Below are 9,029 nucleotides of genomic sequence, written 5' to 3'. Positions count from 1 at the left end.
ACAAAGAGACCGAACGAGCCTTTGAGCTACTGAAAAAGGCGTTGATGTCGGCCCCGGCCTTAGGACTCCCAGATGTGAGTAAGCCGTTTCTTCTTTTCTCCCATGAGAAACAGGGCATTGCCCTGGGAATATTAGCACAAGATCTGGGTCCATATTGACGGGCAGTTGCCTATCTCTCTAAGCAGTTAGACGCCACTGCAAAGGGCTGGCCTGGATGCCTACGGGCGGTTGCAGCTGTGATATTAAACATACAGGAAGCCCAAAAGTTTACCCTGGGCCAGAAAATGACTGTTTTGGTGTCTCATACAGTATCAGCAGTACTGGAAGCAAAGGGTGGGCACTGGCTCTCTCCACAAAGATTTCTGAGATATCAAGCTGTATTAGTAGAACAGGATGATGTGGAAATCGTGGTCACTAACATTGTCAACCCAGCTTCTTTTCTCAGCGGGAACACAGGAGAACCGGTGCATCATGACTGTTTGGAAACCATCGAAGCAACATATGCAAGCCGCCCAGACCTGAAGGATAGCCCCATGGAAAACGGGGAAAACTGGTTCACAGACGGGAGCAGTTATGTCTTAAATGGAAATCGACATGCGGGATACGCCATCACCACCAGTCAAGAGGTAATAGAATCAGGGCCTTTGCCCATGAACACCTCCACACAGAAGGCAGAAATAATTGCCCTAACCCGAGCCCTGGAGTTGGCCCAGGGCAAAACTGTGAACATTTACACGGACTCAAAATATGCCTTCAGAGTTGTGCATGCACATGGAGCAATTTGGAAAGAAAGAGGACTATTGAACTCCCAGGGGAAAAATATCAAACATGCAGAAGAAATTCTGAAGCTACTAGAAGCTGTCCAGCTCCCTGAGAAAGTGGCAATTATGCATATTAAGGCACACCAGAAAGTGAGCTCAGATTTGGAAAAAGGGAATGAGCTGGCGGACAGAGAGGCAAAACAAGTGGCCAAAACGAAGGTAAAACTAGAAGGGGCCCTAATTCCTGATAGGCAAATCTCTCTAGAAGGTAAGCCAGAATATACCAAGGAAGATCAGAAACTTATTACAGACTTAGAAGGGTCATATAATGAAGAGGGGTGGGCTTATACCCCACAGGGAAGACTAATCATTCCCTCTTGTTTACTGTGGCACTTGATACGGGAGGAACATAGGAAAAGGCATTGGGGAACAGAGGCTCTGTATAAACATTTAATAAGAGAAATTGTGGCTAGAAATTTATATACCACGGTGAGACAGGTGACTCAACAGTGTGACCTTTGCCTCCAAACTAACCCTAAAAATACCCCCAAACCAGAAGTGGGCCAGATTGGAAAAGGCAATGGGCCTGGACAACAATGGCAGGTTGATTTTACAGAACTTCCAAGAAAAAGGGGGTATCGATATTTGCTGGTATTAACCGATACCTTTTCAGGTTGGCCAGAAGCATTCCCAACTAGAACAGCTAAGGCTCGGGAGGTAACTAAAGTATTGGTACAAGAGATAATACCATGTTTTGGGGTTCCAGCAACCATATCCTCTGATAGAGGACCACATTTTGTCTCAAAAATAGTACAACAAATTAGCCACCATTTGGGAATAGATTGGCAACTTCCTACCCCATACCGCCCTCAGTCGAGTGGCCAAGTGGAGAAAATGAACCACTTAATCAAACAGCAAATTGTGAAATTGGGACAAGAAGCAAACTTGACGTGGCCTCAGTCTCTCCCTTTAGCCCTTTTGCGTATAAGAACGAGACCAAGGGCGAAGGAAGGACTGAGCCCCTTTGAAATTCTGTATGGACGACCCTATGGAATACAGAGGGGGATGTCTATGCAAGCTGGGGATGAAATGATGGCTTCCTACATGGTGGCATTGAGCAAACAGCTCAACAGAATTGGAAAGCATGTAATTGGTACCCGGGGAAGAGGTCTAGATGAACCTGTGCATGATATACAACCTGGAGATTATGTATATGTAAAGTCTCTTGCAGAAAAAACCTTGGAACCACAGTGGGAAGGACCATACCAGGTACTCCTCACCTCCTTTACAGCAATCAAGATCAGAGAGCAGAATGCCTGGATACACCACACTAGGGTAAAAAAGGCACCACAAAAACTCTGGACTTCTGAAGTTCAGGGACCCCTAAAGCTTAAACTGAGAAGGTAGAACGTGGATTAAGGTTTGTGTAATCCTGGTAAATCTACAAATGATGAACATAGCTGCTTGGCAAGGGAATTTGTATGTTCAGCTGACTCAAAACATCACTAAAATCTTAAACAAGACCGATTGTTGGGTTTGTACCCAAATGCCAAGGCATTCTGGTCATGGAGTGCCTTTAATAGGTATCCCATTGTCTTTGAATGTCTCCTGGACAAATAGGATCTTTTGGGAAAGTACCACTCTTAGTAAAGATACTCAAGCCACGTGGGGCCGGGAGTTGGAAATAAACACAATAGTAACCAATACCTCAGGAGACCGCTGCCTGGTAAGCTCGGGAAATGGTACGTTTGTTGGGGAGTATCTAAATTGTAACAAAACTATCTCATTGAACATGACGAATATTGACCCAGTATTTCAATCGTTTAATTATACTGGTCTTCCGGTTCCACTGGGAACAGGATGGTACTGGTTGTGTGGCACAGCGGCCCGTAAGACTCTGCCTCTAGGATGGCGAGGAGCCTGTACTTTAGGCGGTCTGGTCCCCAACATCACTATTATTGACAAAACAACACAGAGTCCTGTAAGGAGAAAACGGAGAATCAATTCAATTAGGAGCCGGAGGACAAACAATCCCCTAATAGAAAGGCCAACGGGTTTTCATAGCTTTGTGCGGTGGCTGAACCCATCTCTAGGGGTAAGCAAATTGGAAAAGGCCATAGTAAATATTTCAGCTGTAATAGAAATAATAGAGAACAGAACAATAGATGCTATTCTTGCACTCCAAGAAGAAGTGACTGGGTTATCAAAGATAATATCACAGAATCGCATGGCCTTAGATTTATTATTGGCCTCACAAGGTGGAGTATGCACAGCAATCAACGTTGACTGCTGTATGTATGTAGACCAGAGTGGGCGGATTACTGACGACCTCCAGGAGATCAGGAGGCAAGCAAAGATCCTACATGAGATAACACAAGATGACACCTCTTGGAGTTTTTCCGAACTCTGGGAGAAGTTAACCTCCTGGCTGCCAAATTTAACATGGTTAAAACAATTGTTTGTTACAATAATAGCAATCATCCTTTTATCCATAATCCTTTGTATAGCAATTTGATGCGGCTTGTGGTGTTTTAAGAATACAGGAGATTCCTACAGTGAATGGAAAAGAAACCAATTACGACAAAGGCTTGAGTCTAACAAATATTTTGAAAAAATGTTAGATAGAGAAACACTATACTAGAATTAAATTAAATACAGTAAAAGAATTTACTAATTTTCTAGAAAAGGGGGGACTGAGAGAAGGAGTTAAAGAAATCTTAATAGATATGGCATTGATTAATTATTGCTGTGCATCCTAAGGAATCAAGTTGATAAATAGTGCTTAATGTTTTGTTAACTACTTGCTTAATAATTTGCTAACCATTGTGCAAACTATTTGAAGCAGAAAGGCTTGCAATTCTTCACGAAAGACAGTTCCCGGTAAGGACTAGGGGGGTCGCTTCAAGAACCAGCTAAAACCGACCCTGCAGCTTGAATGAAAGCCAAGGGATAACTGAGTTTGCGCAAGAACAAAAGGTTACTAGCGGTGACGAAGAGGAGTCACCTGCCTTCATCCTCACGACCCCCGACGACCACCACCAGGAGGCACTGCGCAAGCCCAGACAGGAGGAGTTTATGAAAATGACCCCTTGGGACTAATTTTAATACGAAGCGGGGATAGGTCATGCATATGTATAGGCGTATTGTGAAACTTTATGTATATGTAACATTTGGTTGTATAAATTTAAAGTGAGTTGCCACGTAAGGCGCGCACGGTTTTGGTGGGACTACCCCCCTGTGCTGCCCAGCACTGAATAAACATACCTACTTTACAGTCTTACAGATTGTGGAGTCCGTTTTCCGCACGTCACAAGACTTAAGGGCAGTCAACAAAATTGTGGAAGATCTATATCTGGTAGTAGCAAACCCATACACCTTATTAACTAGCCTGAAAGAAACGCATGAATGGTTCACAGTATTGGATTTACAAGATGCATTCTTTTTCCTCACCTTGGCCTGAGAGCCGCAATCTATTTGCCTTTGAATGGGAAAACCCTGATTCAGGACGTAAAACTCAGCTCACTTGGACAGTACTACCCCAAGGGTTTACGGAATCCCTGAATCTATTCGGACAGGTGTTAGAACAAGGGCTAGAGGGATTTGGTTTAGCCCCAGGGACACAATTACTCCAGTACATCGACGATTTGTTAAACTCAGGGGTAAGAGAAAAGGACGTCTGGCAGTCTTGTTAAACTTTTTAAGAGAAAAAGGACTACGAGTATCCCAGACTAAATTACAGTTTGTGGAGAAGGAGGTAAAATATTTGGGACATTTAATTAGTGAGGGAAAAAGGAAAATAAATCCAGAACAAATTTCTGGAATCATTGCAGTATCACTTCCCAGGACAAAAAGAGAGATTAGGAAGTTTTTAGGCCTCCTTGGGTACTGCCAATTGTGGATTGAAAATTTTAGCCAGAATGTAAAGTTTTTATATGAGGAACTTCAAGGGGAAAGTGAGAAACCTGAATGGACTGAGGGGGAGTGGGAACAGTTTGAGAACCTAAGAAAATTATTGATTCAGGCACCAGTGTTGGCGCTCCCGTCTTGGAAAAAAAACCTTTTCACCTCTATGTAAATGTGGAAGATGGAGTGGCCTATGGGGCATTGACTCAAATATGGGGAGGACAAAGACAGCCTGTGGCATACATCTCAAATGTTAGATCCAGTTTCCTGAGGATGGCCTACATGCGTAAAGGCAGTAGCAGCCACAGCTCTTTTGGTGGAGGAAAGCAGAAAACTGACGTTTGGGGGAGCATTGAGCGTGTTTACCCCACATGCAGTTAGAACTATTTTGAGTCAAAAATCAGGGAGGTGGTTCACTGATTCCAGGATATTAAAATATGAAGCAATCCTGATGGAAAAAGATGATTTAGTGTTAACAGTCGATAAAAGTTTGAACCCCTCCCAGTTCCTGTATGGAAAAACTGAAGAGGGAGCTCCAGAACATAGTTGTTTGGATATTATTGAATATCAGACCAAAGTCCAAGAAGACTTACACGAAACCCCACTGTCTGAGGGGAAACGGCTTTTTATAGATGGATCCTCGAAATACATTAATGGAAAATGTCCTAGTGGTTATGCAGTAGTGGATGGTGAACAAAATAGCACAGTAGAAAGGGGAAGGCTACCTAGTAATTGGTCGGCCCAAACATGTGAACTATATGCCTTAAAGCGAGCTCTGGAGTTGCTCAAAAGAGAAGAAGGGGCTGTTTACACTGATTCCAAGTATGCTTTTGGGGTGGTACATACCTTTGGAAAGATTTGGAGAGAACGAGGAGGGACTTATTTCCTCTCGAGGAAAGGAGTTAGTACATGAGCAATCGGTATTAGAAGTATTAGAGGCCCTGGGCCTACCAGAAGAGATTGCTGTAGTCCATATAGCAGCACACCAAAAGGGTGGGACTCTGGAGGCAAGAGGGAATAGACTGGCTGATGAACAAGCCAAGAAAGCAGCCTTGAATAGGGGAACTTGAATGCTTGCCTTAGTGCCTGGAAGTAAGGAAACTCCATTAAAGGTCCCAGTGTTTACCAAAGAGGAGGAAGAACTCCTACAAAGGATGGGATGTGAAGAGACTCAGGAAGGAAAATGGCTCCTACCTGATGGGAGACAAATACTAAATAAAGCTATTGCTAGAGAAATATTAATCAGGTTACATCAAGAGACACACTGGGGAACCCAGGCCCTGTGGGATCAGTTTTTAAGGACTTATGGCTGGGTAGGAATATACACTGTGGCTAAACAAGTAACTGAGTGGTGTCTAATTTGTCAAAAGGTAAACAAAAAGGTAATGAGAATGGACCAAATGTTTACCTCTGGCACTGTTAAGAATTAGAACCACCCCCAGAAAAGACTTGGAAGTATCTCCTTATGAAATGTTGTTTGGCTTACCTTATTTGGGAAGAGAGGAGGGGTTACCAATCCCTGAGATAAATGATCTGTATCCTAAAAATTGTCTGTGCGCAGGAACTCTTTCTCTTATAGACCTAAAGAAAAAGGGCTATTGTCTCAAACAGCACCCCTGAACTTGTCCATACACCAAGGAGATTAGGTACTGGTGAAGTCCTGCAAAGGTGATGCCTTGACCCTGATGTGGGAAGGTCCTTTACAGGTGCTCCTGACCACAGAAACGGCTGTCAGAACCAAAGAAAGGGGGTGGACACACATAGCCAGAGTCAAAGGACCAGTGGAAACACATCCCAACAACTGGACTGTGATGCAGGGAAGTGACCCTCTTAAGTTAACTTTTAAAAGGTAAAATCCAGAAAATTGCACATTTCACCCGGAGAACGACCGTGAGCCAATTTTATTGTGAAATGTAACAACAAGTAGAGGTTGTTCGGATCCTCTGTAGAAAAAGGGCAAAAACCACAATTCAGTACTAGATAATTTAAGTAAGGAAGGGATATTGAAGATACAAGGGAGATTGTGGGCTACAGTGTCTTTATGTAGTCAATGCAATCAATATAAACCCATTATCATGTCCCGTTGTAAGGACTGTAAAAAAACTGGAGACTAGACACACAGGAAGGACATACTTGGTATTGCCGGGGGTGTTGGCAGTGGAAGACAGTGGAAAATTTAGATACAGACTTCCACTACCTCCTGCGTGCAGGAGAGAAAATTCCACGGACATAAAAGAGGACAGATGAAGGGCAAGACTGGATTAGCCTCTATATTTGCCACTAAGAAGATGCCTACACCCTACTGTTGGCTGCAACCCAATAGGTATGGGAAGTGGAAATATAAGCTATACCAGACCTTGGTCTAACATAATTTGGGTCCTCTGCGTATGCCTGAACCTCTCAACAGCCTTGCCCTCCTGTACAGAATGTTATCAAATGGTCCGTTGGGGAAGATCTGCTTATGGCTTTACATACCACACCCACATTCACTCAAAATGTTATGATGGCTCGCCTCAAGAGTGTAGTGAGTCAGGACAGACCTATTGAAAAGTTAAAAACAAAGGAACTACTTATGGGAGTCATGGCGGACAAATATGCCCTAAAGGAGAGCCATGGGTTTGTTTTAGTAAAATGGGACAATGGGGCATGTCAGATGGAGGGGGATACCAGCACAAGCCATGGTTAAGCTGATTACCAAGCAGACCGCTTTAGCATTGGAATTATTGGCCAAGCAACAAACCCAAATGAGGGGGGCAATTTATGAAAATCAACTGGCCCTAGATTACAGTGGGCATGCCGTGCTTGATACAGTGAACAACATTAGAAAACTGGCTCATGTTCCAGTGCAAAAATGGAAATCAATATTAGACCGAGATTGGTGGGAAGGATTAATGGGAATATCATGGTGGAAAAAGGTGGGATTATTTTTGTTATGCACGCTGACTGGTTTAATATTTCTCTTATAAGCCTTATAAGACTTATTACCAGTGTAGTAGAAGAGAACAGGGAGAGAGAATATAAGAAAAAAGGCTCGAGGTTTGAGACAAGGACGGGGAGAAAATCCTTAAAGTTACCGTTACTGACAAAACAGACTCGACTTGGGGAAAACTATTTATTTATTACTACAAACAGCAGGATAATGAGGCAGAGAACAAGATAACCTCCCCCCACCCCTCCCTCTTCCCGGGCTTAACATTATCTCTACCATTATTCCCCTCCGTGAGCAGCACAGAGGGGAAGAGGGAATGGGGGTTATGGTCAGTTCATCACACGTCATTTTACACTGCTGCTTCCTTCTCAGAGGAAGAACTCATCACATTCCTCCCCTGCTCCAGCGTGGGGTCCCACCGAAGGGCCACAGTCCTTCGTGAAACTGCTCCAGCGTTGGTCATTTCTTCCACAGTGTGCAGCCCCTCCAGTGGGCCCTCCATGGGCCACAGCCTCCTTCAGGCCTCCACAGGCTGCAGGTGGATCTCTGCCCCTCTGTGGACCTCCATGGGCTGCAGGGGGACAACCTGCTCCACCATGGTCTTCACCACAGGCTGCAGGGGAATCTTGGCTAGGAGCAGCATTACTCCTCCCCCTCCTTCTTCACTGACCTTGGTGTCTGCAGCCGTTCAAGAAATTCTTCACAACAGGCAGGCAGACGCCTCTCAGGATCTCTTCACATCTCATCTCCTCTCCACTTCTTGCAGCCAGGCTGGGCTGAGTCGGGCCCAGTCGGCCGCTGGGCGGGAGGCCAGAGGGTGAGGCCTGCAAGGCCCACAAGGCTTGCACCTCCTCCTTTCTGCCCCCGCTCAGCTGCTTCACATCTTCTCTTCCTCTCTTTTTTTTTTTTTTTCCTGTTTTTCCCCTTCTTAAATACGTTATCACAGAGGTGTTATTAGGGAACATTCTGCTACCAATTATCTCAGCCCTGGCCAGCAGCGGGTCTGCCCTGGCCCAGCCAAGTCCACTAGACAAAGGGGAACAACTTCTAGCAGCTTCTTACAGAAGCTACCACCGTAGCCCCCCCCACCTAAATAAAACCAGAACATTCCACCCCTCACCTTTGTGAATTACATATTTAAGAATTCTAATTAAAATACACACACACCAACAAAAAAAAACAACAAAAAAAAATTCCCCACACCAAAATCAAATATCCTCACAACACCAAGGAAAGTGAACAATTTACACACAATTCACCACTTGTTCCTTCACCATAACTACAATTAGAATATAAATTCCCCATAATTATTTCGCTCTTTTATCAAGTTGAGTCCCTGTTTTGCCTGTTACTGCTCCCAATTGATATCCTTATCTCAAATTCCTCGAGCCTTTTATTCTTAGATTATCTCTCCCTATTCTCTGGGAGGGTGGGGG

General features: G+C 44.2%; 1 pseudogene; it reads left to right on the top strand.

Annotated features, from left to right (window-relative positions):
* Window positions 1–2,553: 2,553 nt before the first annotated feature.
* Window positions 2,554–3,402, top strand: LOC147596802 (syncytin-2-like; annotated as a pseudogene).
* The last annotated feature ends 5,627 nt before the right edge of the window (window positions 3,403–9,029 follow it).

This window comes from Chlamydotis macqueenii, chromosome W, assembly GCF_036417535.1.
Source record: "Chlamydotis macqueenii isolate bChlMac1 chromosome W, bChlMac1.mat, whole genome shotgun sequence".
In the NCBI taxonomy this organism is placed as follows: Eukaryota; Metazoa; Chordata; class Aves; order Otidiformes; family Otididae; genus Chlamydotis; species Chlamydotis macqueenii.
The sequence above is the reverse complement of the archived record's forward strand: the minus strand, read 5'-3'. Positions and strand labels throughout refer to the sequence as shown.